The sequence below is a fragment of the Panthera pardus genome, unplaced genomic scaffold, assembly GCF_024362965.1.
Source record: "Panthera pardus isolate Hobbes unplaced genomic scaffold, ASM2436296v1 HiC_scaffold_7, whole genome shotgun sequence".
Classification (NCBI taxonomy): domain Eukaryota; kingdom Metazoa; phylum Chordata; class Mammalia; order Carnivora; family Felidae; genus Panthera; species Panthera pardus.
The window spans coordinates 64,508,570-64,529,488 of NW_026527002.1; the positions used below are offsets into that span (position 1 = coordinate 64,508,570).

The following is a 20,919-nucleotide window of genomic DNA, read 5'->3' on the forward strand; positions in this document are numbered from 1 at the left end:
CCACCGCCTGTGTCCGGGACCCCTGGCCCAAGTAAGGCTTCCGGAGCCGGGCTGAGCCCGGGCAGACCGAGCCTGACACTGCCTTGGGGTCCAGGGAGTGCAAAGGACGGGAAGCCCGGGAAAGTGGGAGTGGCCGAGCGAGGCCGGTAGCTGCGAGGAGGTGGCGAAGGACCCTCCTTCCCGGAGGGTCTCGGCTCCCAGGAGCTGGGAGCCCAAATCACTTTAACCCTTTGCATTCCAAGTAAGAAGCGGGTTTCCCACTTACAAGTAAAAGGCACTGAGCTGGCTGTTCCAGGGTTTTCCTCCCCACGTAGAGTGTGGGGGGAAAAGAACGGAAGGGAAGGGATGGGAAGGGAAGGGGCAAAGGGGGGGGGGGGGGTGGCTGTGCGGAATGCATTTTCCTTGCACAGTGGAAATTCTGGTTTCCTAGCCCGGGAGCCCCTCTGCGGCTCCGGAAGATGAGGAGTGGAAAAGTACCTCTCGGGACGTGCAGTCTTTCCCAGGCAGAGAGGTTACCTGTGTTCCCAGAAAGGCAGCGGATTTCTGCCGAGCGCCGCAGGGATGGGGAAAGCCAGGGTTGTATTGCCAAGCCTGACAGTGATCTGAAATATCCCCTGATTTTCAGTCTGTTGGAAATTATCAGACCTCAAACTTCTCTGTCGAAAACTAGCTTTACAATTTTTTAACACTTATGTGGGTAATTTCTTCCCTCTCCCTGGCCTATTCGGGGGCCCTCCTGGTTCACCATATCGCGCCAGTGTAACGTACCTTGTTCAGCTCTTGGTCATAAAGTTGTCCTCAGACTGTCTGTGTGGTCCCGGAGGGTCGGTGGCGGGCAGTTTCCAAAATTGAGGTAATAAGAGATCAGATGAATTTGAGACGACCGGCCAAAAAAAATAAAAAATTTAAAAACAACATTTAAAAAGGATGGGGGGGAGTCTGAAATGTTTGGTTCACCCCCACTTTAAAAGGAAATTTCACCACTATTCTTTTTAATATTTCCGTTGCACTTCAGTCTAATTCTTAAAAGAAAAATTTGTGCTTTAAAAATAAATTAACTTTATTTTTATTTTATTATTATCATTATTATTATTATTATTTTGCTCCAGTTCCCCCTCCCCTGATAACGGAAAGTCTCTTTTCTTTTTCGTATCAAGAAAAGCCCGGTGAAGTCTCAGCAGAACCCAGGAAGCGCAGAATCGGGAGAAAGTCTTTGGCTGGGGCTGGTTCAAGTCCCTGGTTCAATGGGCTGCTGGAAGCCAGGACTGGGTAATTCTTTCCAGACGTCTTGACTTCTCCTTCCTCGCTGTTGTTGCCTTTCTGCCTCCTCCAACTTAAGGGGGTCTTAACAAGTGAGCCGGTGGGTGTTTTAATAGGGCGGAGGAGGGAGTGGGGGTTGAGGGGAGTGGAGAAGGGAGGTGCGGACTGGGGAACCCGGGGGGAGGGAACTGGGAGCGCGGGCGGGCGGGAGGCGGGGAGGGGGAGAGGAAGAAAGAGAAATTGGCCATTCAAAGCCCTCTCTGAGCTAGAGGCCGGTTCTAAACTCCAATGAATTCAATTAACTTGATTGCTAACGTGTGCAGAGAAATGCACTGCGCACAGGCTGGCCACCACCTGATTCCCTCCTTCCCTCCAGCGACGGAGCTGGGAGGCCGCGCTTTGCAGAAATCCCTCAGCTCCGGTCTGAGTTACAAGGATTCCCTCTTCGCGATAAACTCCCCAAACGGTTTAACTAATTTGCTGTGAGGCCAAATGGTGCCCTTAGGCTACTAAGTAACAGCCCTGGGGAGAGATAGCTGGGAGGGGTGTGTGTGTGTGTGTGTGTGTGTGTGTGTGTGTGTGTGTGTGCACACCTGGAACCTCCGAACGCCGGCAGCGACTCCAAACAAAATCGGCCACAGGTCTACCGCGTGTTAACCCTTTCTTCCCAGTAGCTCAAAAGTTTCTGAGCAGACGTCAAGTGTCAAAGTCCTCCCTACACAGAAGTTTCGGTCTTGGGTGGCGGGAAAAGTGGAAACATAGTTATATTTTTTTCCTTCACTTGACCCCCTCACGTAAAAACACGCAAGCAGCGAGCATTATAAAATAAAACAAAATAAAAATCGTGCTCCGTAGAACTCGAAAGTAGCGCGCTTAGAAAAAGCCATTTCCAAGGGAATGGCTTAAATGGCTTCTGCTTCTTTCGAGCTTTCTAAGAAAACGAATCAGAATACTTATATTTGAGACGCTCTTTTCTCCATCTTTCCCCCAACGCCCTAAAGCTGGAAAGAGTCTTCCCGGTTACTCTTTTCCCCTTTCTTTCTCTTTGGTCCTCGCCAAAGCGTCTCCTGATGACTTAAAATGGACACTAGGTGGCACTGTTTAGGAAAAAATGAGAGTGGGTTTACAAATTCACTAATTTGGCCATTGAAGGTTCCGCTGTAATTATTGCAGGGTAAAAAGAGATTTCTTTCCTTTCCTTTGCTTCCACCCCCCCCCCCCCCCCCCCGCCTTCCAAGGATCCTCTGAAGTGTGAACTGCTTTGGAACTCAGCTAGGCCTTGAAAAGTGGGGTCTTGCTCCTTATCACGTATTTTGGACAATAAGGAACAAGTCAAAACAGAAAAGCCGAGTAAACTAGGAACGATGCTTTTCAACAAGTTCGCGCTGGGTGTGGTGTTAGGGGATGTGCTTAGAGGTCAAGAATTTTATTGCAATACCAGGCCAGGTAGTCAGCCAACCCAGTCCCCAGGGGCCGACCTGCAAAGTACCGCGCGTTTCCGCCGCACCCGCACCACCGCCACCCCCACCCACCCCCCCCCCCCCCCCCCTCCCGCCGCGGTTACACCTCTGGGAAGCATTGCCCTGGCCTGATGACTTCACGCTGGTCTGGGGAAACCCACTCACTAATTTTCCCCAACAAATCTTCAAGGCTTCAGCCTTTGTGTGAACACTGCCTGAGGTGATTCAACTCTTGAGGAACTGGCTTAAATTTCAGAGCCGGATTCATCCCACTTAGACTGTTTCTTGAATTTTAGTTGTATGATAGTTTTTAAAGGCTAAGTTGTAACTGAAAATATATTATCTGGGGGGCGCCTGGGTGGCTCAGTCAGTTAAGCGTCTGACTTCGGCTCAGGCCATGATCTGGCGGTTCGTGGGTTCAAGCCCCTCCTGGGGCTCTGGGCTGACAGCTCGGAGCCTGGAGCCTGCTTCGGATTCTGTGTCTCCCTCTCTCTGCCCCTCCCCCACTCATGCTCTGTCTCTGTCCCTCAAAAATAAAGCGCTAAAAAAATTTATTTAAAAAAACATATTATTTGACTTATGTACTCTTACATATAATGCGGATTAAGCCGATTTACGGGTACGGTGAAAATTGTGGGTGCCAAGTGTCTAGCTGTGGGACCCCACAGGAACACTCAATCTTAGCTCTAAATGTCTATGCTTATTATTTGTAATGCAGAATTGCAGATTTTTGCTCAGTAGCACTTAGCTGCCCCTTTGCTAATAGTTCCAGCAATAAGAACCTTTAGTAAAACTGGGTTTCTTTATTAAACAAAAGCACATTTGTTGTTTGTCCCCTTTTACTTGCAATTCATGGCCCATAAAGAAAAAGTAAAATGTTACCTGACTGTGAATGAATATAAAACCTCATTACACATCCATGCATTTCTATCAGTTCCCCCTACCTCAAGAGAATAGGGAAAAGGCTAGTACAATTTCAAGCCAGAAATGAAAGTTCCTCAAGGGTAGAATATTATATATATATATTTAAATATATCAGATTTTCTTTTTTTTTTCTTTTTTAATGTTTATTTTTGAGAGAGAGAGAGAGCATGCGCTTGAGTGGGGGAGGGACAGAGAGAGAAGGAGACACAGAATCCAAAGCAGGCTCCAGGCTCTGAACTGTCAACACAGAGCCGGATGTGGGGCTCAAACCCAGGAACCATGAGATCATGACCTGAGCCGAAGTCAGATGCTTAACCAACTGAGCCACCCAGGTGCCCCAAGAGAGACCTGAAATCCAAACCCTGTCTTTGATTTGGGACTGTGTGATGTGGAATCTGTGTGATCCTGGAAGCATATTCACCTCACTAGACCTTTATTTCCTAGTTGAGAAATGAAGAAAATACCTGCTTTACACTGTTGTTATGATGATATAATTTGTCAAATTATATTAGGAGATAAGGGTAGGGCTAAAATCTACTCTTAGGTAATGTAAGCTAGGGGTTCCAAATGTAACCTAGTGGTTGCTAATAGAACCGTTGTGGGTATTCAAACAACAGTACCCTTCTCCTGGCTTTCTATTCTGTATATTATTCTTGATGAGCATTGACTGAGGTTTTATCCTGTGCTCATTTATTTGACCTACTTCAGCTTCCTGCTGTCATCTCACTGAATCTCATGGATTGAATATTTCTCTGTGCCCATGGATACACCCAAACCTTCACATTTAACCAAAATTCCCTTCTGAGTCGTAGGCCTGAATTATGGCCACCAGCCATGTAGTACCGATCCACAAGCAGCAAATTAGGGGACATGAGATTCAGTTACACAATCTACAGCACCAACCACCTGAATAACATTCGATAATTAATTTAAAATATAACTTCTATTTTAAACATGAGCTATTTGTTTTTTTTGTTAATTTTTTTCCTTAACATTTATTTATTTTTGAGACAGAGAGAGACAGAGCATGAACGGGGGAGGGTCAGAGAGAGAGGGAGACACAGAATCCGAAACAGGCTCCAGGCTCTGAGCTGTCAGCACAGAGCCCGACGCGGGGCTCGAACTCACGGACCTCGAGATCATGACCTGAGCCGAAGTCGGCCGCTTAACCGACTGAGCCACCCAGGCGCCCCAAACATGAGCTATTTGGATCAGGAGATGACAGGTGTTTCAGGTTTTGACACCCTAACTCCTACCTTATACAACTTCTACTTATTATGTTGTCGACTACACAAGACAACGTAGCAAAGAAATTCAGAGGTAGGAGTTTTACTTTAGTTAATGTGAGTTAGTATCTTGTTGCTGATCTCCCTCCTCCCACATCACAAAAGAAGTGCTCACTATGTCTGAGAGGCAGTTTCCAGAAAAAGGATTTGGTAACTTCACAATTCCAGGCATAAGGGGCTCTCAACTTTTTGATGTAAAGGACCTCTCTATACATTCTTAAAAATTATTGCAGACTTCACAAAGCTTTGCTTATAGGGTTTATGTTTATCAATATTTACCAGATTAGATATAAAAGCTGACTGAAAGTTTTAAAATATTTACTAGTTCATTTAAAATAATAATAAACACAATGGCTTGTCAACTTAATAACGCTTTTGTGAAATGTAACATCGTTTTCCATTTTTGCAATCTCTACTATCTGGCTTAATAGCAGACAGCTGGATTCTCATATTTGCTTTAACATCCAATTGTTGTTTTGACTGAAGTATATAAAAAAATCTGGCTTCAAACAGATATGTAATTGGAAACTAGAGAAGTATCTTAGTCGTCTTTTTAGATATTCTTTGGCACTATGTCAAAACTTGACCAGTAATAATTTTTTTATTTTTTATTTTTATTAAAATTTTTTTTTAACGTTTATTCATCTTTGAGAGACAGCATGAGTGGGGAAGGGGTAGAGAGAGGGGGAGACACAGAATATGAAGCAGGCTCCAGGCTCTGAGCTGTCAGCACAGAGCCCGACGCGGGACTCGAACTCACGGACTGTGAGATCATGACCTGAGCCAAAGTAGCATGCTCAACCGACTGAGCCACCCAGGCACCCCAATAATTTTTTTTTAAGTAATAAAAATAATAAATTTTTTTCAATGTGGGGCTCAAACTCAGGATTCCAAGATCAAGAGTCTCATGCTCTATGACTAAGCCAGCCAGGCATCCCAACAAATAGTAATTTTATTTTTATTTTATTTTTCTAATGTTATTTATTTGTGGGGGCGGGGCAGAGAAAGAGGAAGACAGAGGATCCAAAGGAGGCTCTGCCCTGGCAGCAGTGAGCCCCAGGTGGGGCTTGAACTCAGGAACCGTGAGATCATGACCTGAGCCCAAGTCAGACACTTAACCAACAGCTTAACCAACTGAGCCACCCAGGCGCTCCCAAATAGTAATTTTATAAAGGTAAATTGCAATGTTGTATCTGAAACAATAGTAATGTAAATAAAAAATAAAACAATAGGAATGAACTTTGTATACTCTGTTACATTAAAATCTGTTGGTTTACTTTACAATTTAAATGCATCCTTTACAACCATTCATGAATTTACATTGTGAATTGATTCTTTGGAAAATACCCTTTCACTGAGTAATGCAGGATTTTCAAATGTTGATGTATTTCCTTATTCTTTTTTTTTTTAATATTTTTTTTAACGTTTATTTATTTTTGAGACAGAGAGAGACAGAGCATGAACAGGGGAGGGTCAGAGAGAGAGGGAGACACAGAATCTGAAACAGGCTCCAGGCTCTGAGCTGTCAGCACAGAGCCCGACGTGGGCTCGAACTCGCAGACCATGAGATCATGACCTGAGCTGAAGTCGGACGTTTAACCGACAAGCCACCCAGGCGCCCCTGTATTTCCTTATTCTACATACATTTGAGATGTAACATTCTCTAAACCCTAAGACTGTGCCCCAGTAGGGATTAAAACACAACATTTTTCAGCTTTACAAAACATAGAAGTTTGTGAGTCTGAGCTGTGCAAAAATGGAAAGAGATTGAACTGGAATTTAGTTTTCTAGATCCCAGTTTGGATAATGTGAAGGAGTTTCCAGAATCACATAGATAGCAGACTACTTTTCGTGTTAATTCCAAGGCTAAACTTTGAGGCTCTCTTTTTCATTCAGACCAAATTTTGAAAAGGATATGGCTAACTGTGTTTATGACTAAATTTGAAGATGTGAATATAGGGAGATATGGAAGCATCTATCAGACATCCAGGAAATTAGAATAAACACATTGGAAAAGACCAAATACTTATTGATTCACTGATAAAGGTAGAAGAGGATAGTTTATATTTTATTATAGTTTTTGAAGATCTTACCATATCAGAGTAGTAAATTATCAATTGTTGATCATTTCAGATTACATCCTGATTATTATTAGAATTATGTTGTAAGGATTATTCAAATGAAAGAAAAGGGATGGAAATCCCTTTCTCATCAGACACTCTTTGTAACCACCTTCTAACATTCCTTTCCATGATTGAGGAAACTATCTTTAAAATATTATATGACTTGGGGTGCCTGGGTGGCTCAGTCAGTTGAGTGTCTGACTTCGGCTCAGGTCTTGATCTCACTGTTCATGAGTTCGAGCCCCGCGTCGGGCTCTGTGCTGACAGCTCGGAGCCTGGAGACTGCTTCGGATTCTGTGTGTGTGTCTCTCTCTCTGCCTCTCCCATGCTCTCTCTCTCTCTCAAGCATAAATAAACATTAAGAAAGAATAAAGAGGGATGCTGGGCTGGCTCAGTCAGTAGAGCGTGTGAGTAAGATAGTGACTTGTAGCCCCACATTGAATGTAGAGTTTATTTAATTACATATATCGAAAGAAAACTTTATCTTTTGGAACTGCACCTTAAACCACTGAATATGTGGGAGATTTACTTTCATATTATTGGTCTATCAAAATGTTTTGATAATTTTTAAAATTATTTTATATAAATTTTAATTTTTTAAATTACCTCCAGGCTCCTATGTATTGGATTGGAGGGGGAGCAAATTCTTTATACAGTGTATATAACACATTTATAATTTGGATTTTTCTGACTCAGATTACAGAAAAGGACAAAACCATTTATCCTCCTTGATTTGAATGCCAACAATTTCTGTCAATGAGGATTTATTATTTATGTGACAAATCGATAAAAGCAGAAAGTGTTACTCAAAGGGAAATGTGTAGTCTACTTGTCCTTTGATATTTTAATCCTAATCCTAATGACTAAGGAGAAGATGTTATAATATCTGTGTCCACAAGCAGTTGCTAATAGTCTTAATTGTGAAATTAGATTAAGTAGCCATATTATTTAAATGATCTGCCTTGGAGATTTTCACCTTAGTCCTGAAAAGATTAACAAACTTTACAGCTTTTTAAAATCTTAGAAAAGATATGCTTAATTTCTATAAACTAATGTTATTTCTGATTCCATATTCGTATTTCTTATTCTAAACTAATTTATTTCTTACTAGTTGTTAAAGTTTTCTAGGTAGAGGGAACCCGTTTTTATAATTAAGAAAAAAACTGACCCTGTTCCCAGAAAAGTGAATATTCACTCAAATTTTTCCATACTATTTCAGGGGGTTCACAGATTGCTTTCTCCAAAATCTGTTCATGGAGGAACTAAAAATTCCCTTGTCCAAAAGAAGTATTATTCAGTCTTTGAAAATATCACATCTTCCTAATTCGTTACATCATATACTTAAAGCTTTAAAAAGAAGACAAAGGTGGGGGGGAACCCTAAGTGAACCTTTTCTTTTCTCTAATGATTCACACTAATTTTCTTTTTAAAGCCTAAATTGGGGGAGGGGAAATCTCAAAGGACTCTTAGGTATTTGGGAGAAAGCTACCCGAGAAGAATAGGAACCAAGAAATACAAAGTTTTTCAAGAATCCATCCCATTTAGCCTTCCTCAGGCATTGAGAACTGCTTTTATCCTTTTAGAAAAACAACAACATCCAAACTCTCAGGGTGAGAAGACTGCCTTCAAATACAGGTGGCTGAAATCCTTGGAAGGAAAAACCCTGAACCAATTCAGTAAAGTGAGACTTCCTACCTTTCTCCAAGAGAGGTGTTAGCTCCAAGACCCAATTAGCAGAATTACCATTCCAATGGCACCTGAGACCCGTACCGCCACCTTCAGTCCTAAAAATACCATTAAGAGGCGTCACTCCATATGCATGGCCTTAGTCACTTCCTGCCTACCACAGGTATCAGGATAATTTGGGGTTAAAAGCAAGGAATTGTGATGCTATTCAAAAGAATTCCATTTTTCTGAATTATGCACACGTCCTCACCCATAGCATTTTTTTTTTTTTCGAGGATTTTAAAGTTTCAGAGTTCAGCCCAGATCGCTGGTTTTGAGAACTCAATAGGCCAGGGTTCCATCTACGTATTTACGCGTAGGCCAAGAACCAGTACACATTCTGATTCGGGTCCTGACTCACCTCTTGCAGATAGCACCTGTTGTTTGTTCACACCAAATTTGTCAGGCTGCTATTAAGCAATTTGGGAAGTAGCCTTATTGTTTGTTTTGAAAAGCCAGGTATCTCCAAGAATCCGAGGTGAAAAGAAATTGCAGAACTCAAAGTGTGGACTGAGGGCGGCCTCCCCTGCAATTACTTGGCTGCTTTTAAAACTACAGACTCATGTTCAAACCCTAGACCTACTTCATGCAAATTCATAGCAGCGAGTCCTGGGGACGAGCCTATTTTGAAAGATTCCTCAGGTAATTCTTAGGCACTCTGAAGCTTGGGAACTTCTGCTTTAGAGATGAAGAGATCATTTCCTGGGCTTTTTACACATAGCTCTTTAAGATTCGATTTTTGTCCCTGTGATTGGATAACAAAAGAGTAAAAATGCCTCTTTTGCAAAATACAGCTGAATTGTGAGTTCCAAAGAATATCTCTTTTAAAGCCAGCATCTTTGTCTTGATGAGGCTTATCTAATCAATATGTTATCTGCTGGCATATTAATCCATTGATTTCCACCCCAAGGCAGGTAATACCAAGTGTGAAAGTGAGAGCTCTAAACTCCCACCACCTGTCTCGGGCAATGCTATATGGTCTTGGGCAAATCACTTAATCTCTCAAAGCCTCAGTTTCTCTCTCTGTAAAATGGGTATAGTAGGAAAACTTGACTTTAGAAGTTCATGTGAGAAGTAAATAAAATTATCCACCTAAAACTCTGATAAGTGTGCAAGCAATTTTAACCAAAATTATTGGTGTCATTGAAAACATTGTTAGGTTGAAATATAAGTATCTAAGAACTTGCTCCTTCGCTGCTATGGAGATATTCAGTCTTCCCAGTCCTAGAGGGCTTTTTGCTCCTATTTTTACTGATGAGGGAGCATGAGGCAGGCTAAGGGGCAAAGAACAAGCTAGCACACCCGCCCCCCCCCCCCCCAGGTGGAATATGTGTGATATTTCTCAGACAATCCTGGCTGCCCAAGAACAAAGGAAAGGGGCTTAAATGCTTGGCATGGTAATGTGGGAAACTAAGGCAATTAAAAATTAAATTCCTTACTGCCTATAACCCATTGACAAGTCCTTGAAACTGGCAGAGTGACCTCCCTCTAGGAGCTCAGCTGCCTGGAGGATGACACTTTGCTAGGGGCCAAAGAGAAACTTAGCTTAATTATCCCAATCTTGAGGATCCTTTAAATATACTTCCTTTATCTCAGCTAGCCCAGGATATGCTGGCAATTGGACTCCAACTTATGGACCCCTGATATACATCTGAAGGGTCTCATGACTGAGGTTTTACAAAACAGTAATAAATGATGTTTTCCTAACAACAGGTAACCCCTCAAGGTCCTGGAAACTTTGCTTCCAAAATTCTTTAGAGACTTACTCTATCCCTGACCCCCTCCCAACCTGAGGGCATGTAATGAGTTACCCATCAGGATCCCATGCAACTCTTCCTGCCCATTGGTCCTGTCCCCATGCTTTAATAAAATCACCTTTTTTGCACCAAAGACGTCTTCAGGAATTCTTTCTTGGCCATCGGCTCCAGACCCCACAACCCCCCCAGGACCCCAAAACTTCATCACTAGCATTGCTCAGATTTCAAAAAGTTCAAAACCTGCAAACCTCAAAGATTTAAAAGCTGCAGATTTGGTTTTTAATTCCTAAAGAAAATCCTTTTACAATAAAGTTGAGTACCAGAAGTAAGTATGCAGTTCATAAGGAATTTGCTAAGTATTCACCAAGTTCTAAGAAGCCCCATGTTTAAGAATTAAACGCCAAATTTAAAATACTTCTTTGAAAGAATTCAATGTTCTTTTTCTTCCACGATGTATTTACCAACTTAGAAGCCAACTTAGATGGAGCATCTGGTTTTCAGCACACTCTTGCTTTACACCTGTGTTTCCTGCTGAATGTTCTGAGAGGTCAAGTGACTTGCCCCAGGTCATACACAATGAGTCAGTGATTCAGGCCTGATTGAATCAAGGGTTTTTATGCCCAGGCTTCTGGCAAGTTTCTTTGGTAGGAGTGTCCACAAATAAATGGTTAACTGAGATAAATATTTACACTTCTGCTTTTAGAGCAAAGAAGAGAGATACATTTGCTATTTCTTGGGTCATTATTAAATTTAAATTTCTAAATAAAATAAGAAATATTCTAAATATAATAACTTGAACGTGGCTTACCAACTCTCTTCCAAATAACTAAATTTATGCTGTTTAACTGACGATACTGAGTTGGAAGTATAGCAGGAGAGTTTGTCTCTTGGAAATACTGGCCAAGTTGGTCTACCCTCCGTCCTTGTTCCCCAGTTTGAGTTACTGTGTTCATTGTTGCCAAGTATTCATTCCCCAAAAGCTTATCGATCATCTACTATGTGCTTATCAATCATCTGTTCTACAGTCTGGCCACTAACATTTGCAGGACTCAGCACAAGAGTACTAGTGAAGGCTGATATGCCATATATCTAAAGGCCTAATATCTATAAATCAAACTGGCTTCCTTTTTCCTACTCCAGGCTACATCCTCTAATGTGATGGTGTAACCAAACCAACCAAGGTGAGTTCTCTCCCTCCTGAGTCAGAAACTGCCCCAGGTTGAGTTGTACAAAGAAAACTCTTATTTGCAGTAAACAAAGAGATCACAGAATGGCTTCCAAAGCCTGGCTCCCCTGGAGAGGGTGAATGGGTTCTTTTTGTTTAGGGTTAGGATGAATAGTTAGATAGGGAAGGCTTGTCATTGTATGTAAAGATGGGCATAAGGTCCTGGATGGGCCTTAAGGAAACGTGCCTACACTTTGTGTGTTATGTAAGTGAGGCTGAGGCTTCTCCTTGGGTGGAGATTTTAGTATTATACTGATGTAAAAATAATGGTAGGTCATTCCATAGGTCACTCCATGGTCCATCTGCATAGGCACCAAATGGGTTTAGCTCAGAAAGTCTGGGGGCGCCTGGGTGGCTCGGTTGGCTAGGCGATCGACTTCAGTTCAGGTCATGATCTCGCAGTTTGTGAGTTCAAGCCCTGTGTCGGGCTGTGTGCTGACAGCTCAGAGCCTGGAGCCTGCTTCAGATTCTGTGTCTCTCCCTCTCTCTACGCCTCCCCTGCTCATGCTCTGTGTCTCTCTGTCTCTCAATAATAAATAAATCTTAGAAAGAAAGAAAAGAAAGAAAAGAAAGAAAGAAAAGAAAGAAAGAAAGAAAGAAAGAAAGAAAGAAAGAAAGAAAGAAAGAAAGAAAGAAAGAAAGAAAGAGGAAGAAAGTCTGGGTGGTCTGGGCCAGCTGGAGACCTTGTCAGGGCAGTTGCCATCACCTGAGAGGTGGTTTCTGGTTCCATTTGCCTGAGTTAAGAGTTAAGCTGGGGAAAAGGGATTAAGGAAAATGTGGGACAAACATTAGTGAGTACAAGAAAGTGGACAGTATATGTCAGGTCTTGTGGTCTAGCTGGTGACAGGGGCCTTGAACATATGTATTGTATGAGTACCAGCTTACACGGCCAAGTGCCTCCACTGTTCCTGAAATCAGGCACCACAGCATCCTTCCTCGGACCCCTGACCTCCAAGGGTGGAAGCTTTTGTTAGCCCTGGGAATAGGCTCAGAAATAAGGTCTTTCCTCTAAGTGTTGTACTGCCAGGAGCTACACCAAGGCATCCACGCAAGACTAAAATTTTATGTCGTGCAATCTGAGTATATCATTCACCTAAAATATCACCACTTCTCATCGTCAGCTCAGCAAAGGCCCAAATTCTTTGTCTGATATGGCCTTAAACTTTCCAACCTGATAGCGAACTTTCCCATTTACAGTGTTAGAAAGAAAACCCCAGGTCCAAAATGGTGTTACTTAGGCTAAGTCACCAAATCTGGACATCATACCTAACCTAATTGCAGTTTCAGCCTCCCGCAGAAATATATGTCTTAGGGGGTCAGTCAAGAATTTTCTGATCAGTACCAATGAGGCAATCTATCACACAGGCCCTCTCCATCTCCCCCAAAAATGAGGTAATCCATCTAATAAGACCCTTGCCCTTCTCCCTAAAGGAATGTGGCCTTGTCTGGAACAGTCTTTTCTTTCGTTAACTTCTTTTGTTAACAACCTCCTTCCTATGAAAACCTTCTGTTTTTACACCTCCTCAGAGCTCCCCTCTGCTTGCTAGATGGGACGCCGCCCCACTCATGAATCATTTAATAAAGACAATTAGATCTTCAGATTTCCTCGACCGACTTTTTGTTCTTTGACAACAGTGTACTTATGGTAAGCAAGTTAGAGCATGTTTCCATCCCAATAACTTACTCTGTTTGTCCTTTCTTTTCTTTTTTTAAATTTTTTTTCATGTTTATTTATTTTTGAGAGAGAGAGGGAGAGAGAGAGAAAGAGAGAGAGAGAGAGAGAGACAGCATTAGTGGGGGAGGGGCAGAGAGAGGGAGACACAGAATCCGAAGCAGGCTCCAGGCTCTGAGCCGTCAGCACAGAGCCTGATGCGGGGCTCAAACTCACAAACTGCAAGACCGTGACCTGAGCTGAAGTCAGACACTTAATTGATTGAGGCACCCAGATACCCCTCTATTTGTCCTTTCTGCCGAAAATACTTTTTCAAGGGCACCTGGGTGGCTCAGTGGGTTAAGCATTTGACTCTTGATTTCAGCTCAGGTCATGATCTCAGGATTGTGGAATCAAGGCCTGCGACGGGCTCCGTGCTAACAATGAGGAGCCTACTCAGGATTCTCTCTCCCTCTCTCTCTGCCCCTCCCTCCTCTCTAAAATAAGATAAAATAAAATAAATATAATGAAATTAACAATAAAATAAAAATACTTTTCCTATCTCTGCCTGGCTTGATGTCCTTATTCATCTCCCTTTATCTTTATGAGACTCCACGCTGTTCTTTTCATCACACTTATCCCTAACGAGTTGTGTGTTTACACTAGTTTTGCTTGTGAATTCTTGAAGCCTAGTCCTATGGCATTCACTTTCTTTCAGTTCTTTGAAAATAGCTTTCTTGGGGGCACCTCGGTGGCTCAGTCAGTTAGTGTCTGACTTCAGCTCAGGTCATGGTCTTGGCAGTTTGTGAGTTCGAGCCCCGTTGTCCAGCTCAGAGCCTGGAGCCTGCTTCCGATTCTGTGTCTCCCTCTCTCTCTGCCCCTCCCCTGCTCACACTCTGTCTCTCTCTCTCTCTCAAAAATAAATAAATATTAAAGATTTAAAAAAATAGCTTTATTGTTTTTGTAGAAATGATGCTTATTTGTTGTAAGTGAATCACACCACAAGAGAGTGTAAAAAGAGAATTGACACTCAGAAGTGTTGCCAATCTTTTCATATAGATACATGGATTGATGTATAGAAGTTACAAAAAGAGGAACATTTATTTTTTGTACCTTTTTTTTCAATTGTTACAGCGATCTACATAGTCTTTTTAAATGACTGCTTATTATTCTATGCTACTAATACTTCAGAACATATTTAACCAATCTCTTTTGCTTAATAGTTTATTTTATTCTCCGTTATCTATTACAAAAATATTGTAAGACATGTTTTCCATTTTAAACTTTTTCAGTCGTGTACCATTATCCCCTTGGCATAGATTCTTCTTCTTTTTTTTTTTTTTATTAAGTTTATTTATTGATTTTGAATGGGGCAGGCCGAGAGAGAGGGAAAGAGAATCCCAAGCAGGCTCCATGCTGCCAGCACAATCCTGACATGGGACTCCGTCCCACGACCCTGAGATCATGACCTGAGCTGAAATGAAGAGTCGGATGTTTCACCAACTGAGCCACCCAGGCGCCCCATCCCTTGGGATAAATTCTTAAAACTAGAGCTTCTGGGGGCACTCAGCTGGCTCAAGCATAGAGCCTGTAACTCTTGACCTCAGGGTTGTAAGTTTGAGCCCCACATTGGGTATAGAGATTACTCAAAAATAAAATCTTTTTTTAAAAAAAAATTTTTAACGTTTATTTATTTTTCAGACAGAGAGAGACAGAGCATGAACGGGGGAGGGTCAGAGAGAGGGAGACACAGAATCTGAAACAGGCTCCAGGCTCTGAGCTGTCAGCACAGAGCCTAACGCGGGGCTCGAACTCACGGACTGCAAGATCATGACCTGAGCCGAAGTCGGCCGCTTAACCGACTGAGCCACCCAGGCGCCCCTCAAAAATAAAATCCTAAGAACAAACCAAAGCAAAAACTAGAGTTTCTGTCATGCCAAAGCAGTTGTGCCATTCACTTTTGTGTCTCTTGGAGCACCTGATGTGAAGCCTTAAAAATAATAGATATTAAAAAAATATTGGCTGCTGACTGACCTATAATATGATGGACCTAATGCAGTAGTATTAGATGTTCTGGGAGGAGCCAACCCAGACTTATGCTACTTGTTTACATAGACAAAAACTGCAGGAAAAGGCGGTGGAGAAGGAAATGGTAAGATTTAAAATAAAAGGAGCAAAGGTCACCTTGGGTGGCTTAGTCTGTTGAGGGTCCAGCCCGTGACTTCAGCTCAGGTCATGATTCCAGGGTCATGGGATCAAGCCCTGTGTTGGGCTCCGTGCAGAGCCCGCACAGGATTCTGTCTCCTTCTGCCCCTCTACCCGGCTCGCACGTGCACATCGGCTTTCTCTAAAATAAACAATAAATAAATAATTTTTAAATAAAAAGAGCAAGATACATTTGCAGTGAACATTACCTGTGTCTATTTGATATTCCTAACAACGCTATGAGAAGATAAAACTGATCTCGTTACTTCTGTTTCGCAGACGAAGAACTTGAACTCAGAAGACATGATTTGCCCAAGGTTACCCGACTTGCAGAAGGAACCCCACGCTTTGTTTCTGCTCCAGTCCAGTGTCTTCTCAAATGCTCCACTTTGCCTTTTAACTAAATAATGGCTTTCCACCATTTCACTTAATAAAGTACTCTGCCACAGGCATTGGCTTCTTGGAATCACTGTTTATACAGGCGGTCTCTCCTTTTGCCAGTGGGAAAACCCAAATTGGAGAAGGCCAACAACCTTCTGTTTCTTCAGTGGCCTCTAACTGGCCAGCTACACCTGAGGGTGACTTGGCTTTTCTCGGTGAAGATTGGAAGTTTGTTGAAAATCTTGTGCCTTGTTTATTATTTTTTTTTGTATAATTTTTTAATGTTTATTTTTGAGAGGGAAAGAGAGACAGAGCACGAGCAGGGTAGGGGCAGGGAGGGAGACACAGAATCCAAAGCAGCCTCCAGGCTCTGAGCTGTCAGCACAGAGCCCCACTCAGGGCTCGAACCCACGAACCACAAGATGGTGACGTGAGCTGAAGTTGGACGCTCAAACGACTGAGCCACCCAGACGCCCCTCTTGTGCCTTGTTTAGATGAGGAAGGAATGTGTCCTGCCTATTTAAAACATGTAATTCATTTTAGTCAGGGACAGGCTCTGCCCTATTCTTTGATTAATCCCTAGCATCTAGCACACTGCCCGGTATATGTAGATCCTAAAAAATATATATATTTATATCAAAGGAGGGAAGGAGCAAGGAAAAAAGGGAGTCTAATGTTTATATCTTCTACAAAACATTATTCTTGAACAATAACTGTCATTGGCTTATTTTTATTTATTTTTTAAATGTTTTATTTATTTTTGAGACAGAGACAGAGACAGAGACAGCATGAGCAGGGGAGGGGCAGAGAGAGAGGGAGACACAGAATCCGAAGCAGGCTCCAGGCTTTGAGCTGTCATCACAGAGCCCGACGTGGGGCTCGAACCCACAAACCATGGGATCATGACCTGAGCCGAGGTCGGATGCTCAACCGACTGAGCCACCCAGGCGCCCGGCTTATTTTTATTTTGATAGATGAAATTTTAATCATCCTCAAACATCTACAGTAACTCACCCAAGTACGATTAGATCAGTCTCCAAAGGTTCTTTCCTCTTTTGTCTGTCTCCAAATATTCCTATTTATATTTTGAAATATAGGCTATAATCTAAAAGGCTAAAAGTTTTTATTTTGGGGGGAAATGGTGACATTAGGATCAGTGGGGAAAAATGATTGTGGTTTAAAAATAATTGTTTAAACAAATTGGCATAAACTGTGCTAATTCTTAACTTTCACACATATTCCTATTCTTTGTAGAGACTAACAAAAATGTTTTCTGTTGCTATACAAATAATATCATTAAGGTGAGATAAATATAATTATATATAATACATAATATAAATGTGTATAATAATATAAACATAATATATAAAGAAATATATACAGATATATATAAACTCTTTCTCCCCACCCACCCATATATCCACATTCTTTAAGTAAATTGACCATATAGGGAGGATTTACTAGGCAGTCCCAATTTCAAATATTCTAAACCTTTATTCACTTGCTATATATCATCCCATTCATGCAAGTCTTGAGTGTACGAGAAAAAGTGGCGTCAATACCTATGGCTCATAGAAATAACATGTTCTGACAGGATAATAAGGAAACTCATCGGCATATATTAGTCAGCTGAGGCTAAGTTATACTACGGTACAAAAAAGACCCCAAATCACAGTGACTTACGAAAGCAAAGGTTATTTCTCAATGTATTTGTGTCATTGACTGAGGCTTTGCTTCATGGCTCTTTACTTTGGTGTCCAGGCTGAGAGAACAGCTCCTGCCTGGGACATTCAAAGGAAGAGAAGGTGGCAGAGGAGGCTGGATTTGGGCCGCTTCTGCTCAGAAGTGACACCACACTTCTGCTCCCAGTTCATTGGTTTAAACAAGTCACGTGGACAAAGCTGACATCGAAGGGGTGGAAAGTGTAATTTTCCAACGAGCCCCTAGGGGACTGGATCTACAGGGAGAGGAATGGCACATTCGGGGCAACTGTACTCCATACTTGGGTTGTATGCTGACACCCTCTGGTAAGTCCTCCCAGCTAGAGCTCGTGAAGTAATCTTTTTGTCTGCCACTTCCCTCATTCAACTAAGATTCAAGTTGTTTTACTTTTATTTTCTATACATTTCTCAAATCTAATCTCCCTTCTGTATCTCACCTACCAGTCCATTGTTCAGGTTCTCAGTATTTATAAACAGGTCTTCTGATCATACATTAATTCCACACAGAGGCACCAATGTGAAGTATGCAAAGTGCACAAATCTAAAATGTCATTTTTCTGGGGCACCTGGATGGTTCACTTGGATGTGACTCTTGACGTCGGGATCTTGAGTTCAAGCCGTGCGTTGGGCATAGAATTTACTTCTTTTTTTAAATTTTTTTTTTTTTAACGTTTTATTTATTTTTGAGACAGGGAGAGACAGAGCATGAACAGGGGAGGGTCAGAGAGAGGGAGACACAGAATCTGAAACAGGCTCCAGGCTCTGAGCTGTCAGCACAGAGTCTGACGTGGGGCTCAAACTCACGGACCGCGAGATCATGACCTGAGCCGAAGTCAGCCGCTTAACCAACTGAGCCACCCAGGTGCCCCTTTACTTTTTTTTTTTTTTTTTAATGTTTATTTATTTTTGAGACAGAGAGAGACAGTGCATGAACGGGGGAGGGTCAGAGAGAGGGAGAGACAGAATCTGAAACAGGCTCCAGGCTCTGAGCTGTCAGCACAGAGCCTGATGTGGGGCTCGAACTCATGGACCGCGAGATCATGACCTGAGCTGAAGTCGGACACTTAACTGGCTGAGCCACCCAGGCGCCCCAGAATTTACTTTTTTAAAAACTCAGCTGGATTTAATAAAAACTTTTAAAAACCCAATGTTATAAAAAAAATGTCATTTTTCTTTCCACAAATATAATTGTATGATAAATAGAATATATGAAACCAGAGGTAAAAATAAGTCTAATTATATTTTAAAATGGCAATATAATAAGCATAAATGTATGAAGTTTACTCACATAAAAAGCTAGTTTTCCATTTTGGCTATCTCTCACACACACACACACACACACACACACACACATTTCTACCATTTTTTCCCTAAACAGACACATTTTTGCAAACAAAAAAGCCAAGCAAAAGAAATTTTTAAGAAAAAAAGCTAACAGAAATTTGAAATGATGGGTGATACACACCAAATGAAAGCCACAATAGCAATTTAATATCAGTTGCTACTTTATTCTGTTTAGTAGTAAACTTATAGGTACTTCTGTGTTTCCTATACTTTTTATTTGTTATTTATTTTGTCAGTTAGCAATATCCTTTTTTGTCTCTTAGTCATATAAACTTGTAAATTAGTAGTAATAAAATAAAGTAGCAACTATTGGAATTATAATAACTTATAAATTAATCTAAATTACTATGTAAGAATTTTTAAAAATTTCTCATATTTATTTAGATATTTCTTCTTTTCTAAAGCATGCATGTAGAACACTGTAAATTTCCCTCTCAACACCATTTTAACTACTCCCCACATGCTTTGATATGCTGTATTTTTATTTTCATTCCATTCAGTATATTTTCTTATCTACCTTGAAAGTTCCTCTTTGACCCATGGATTATTTAAAAGTATATTGTTTAGTTTCCACATGTTTGGTTATTTTCTTCCCTTTCTGTTATCAATTTCTAGTTTGATTCCATTGTAGCAGAAAACACATTCTGTGTGATTTCATTTATTTTAAATGTTTTGAGATCTGTTTTATGGTCCATGGTATGGCCCACCTAGCAATATTTTCTGTGAACACTTGAATATATTCCACTCTTGGTGAACAAAGTGTTCTATAAATGTTGATTCGATTCTGTTGGTTGATTGTGTTGTTGAGTTGTACTGTTTTTCAGATTTTCTGTCTGGTTCTCCCAGTTGTTGAGAGAGAGATTGGAAGTGTGAATTTGTCTATTTCTCCTTTCAATTTTATTATTTTTTCCTTCACAGATTTTGAAGCTCTTGTTGTCTGATGCATACACATTTAGGATTCCTTTTTTTTTGCAGATTGATCTTTTTTACCATTATGTAATATACCTCTTAGCATATCATAACTTTTACTGCCTTGAAATCTACTTTAGCTGATACTAATACAGATATTTCTGCTTTCTTTTAATGTTTTTTTAAAGATTTTATTTTTAAAGTAATGTCTACACCCAGTGTGGGGTTCTAACCCAGAACCCCAAGAACCAGAGTCATATGCTCCTACTGAGCCAGCCAGGTGCCCCTGCTTTCTTTTAATTTTTCCACGATATATCTTTTTCCTTTCGTTTACTTTTAACCTACCTATATCATTATATTGGAAGTAAGTTTCTTGTAGACCGTACATACTTGCACCATGTTTTTCATTTACTCTGCTTATTTGTATCTTACAATTGGCATATTTGGACCATTTACATTTAATGTTATTATTGATATGTTGGGGCTTAAGTCCACCATTTGAAATTTTCTTTTCTTTTTGTTCTGTTTTTCACTTCTGTCTTTTTTCCTTTCCTTCCTATGGATTGCTTAAACATTTTTTAAAAATGCTATTTTGATCTATTTATAGTTTTTTTCAATTTATCTCTTTATATATCTTTTTTAACGGTTGCCATAGATACTACATTACATATATCTAATTTATCACAGAATACTGGTGTTGAAATTTTATCAACTTGAGTGAAATGTAAAAACCTTATTTCCCTTTGTGTCCCTTTAACTTTGACCTTTTAGAATTGTCATGAACATCTCCTTTTCACAAATATTAGATCTTTCATGATAGTCCCACAGATTTCCATTTTGGCTGTCACACACACACACACACACACACACACACACACACACTTCTACCATTTTTGCTAGAACTCTATTTCTTTTGCTTTGGGTTGTTTTTTTTTTTTTTTTTCTGTC

The 20,919-nt window shown here is 41.0% G+C and overlaps 1 protein-coding gene across 1 annotated transcript in view; it reads right to left on the reverse strand.

The window, feature by feature from the left end:
• The window catches only part of HAS2 (hyaluronan synthase 2), a 30,682-nt gene extending 29,266 nt beyond the window's left edge, over nt 1–1,416 (reverse strand). Inside the window, exon 1 of the mRNA XM_019459935.2 lies at nt 769–1,416. The gene's annotated coding sequence lies outside the window, so the exon portion shown is untranslated. The remainder of the gene's footprint in view (nt 1–768) is intronic.
• Between the last annotated feature and the right edge of the window lie 19,503 nt (nt 1,417–20,919).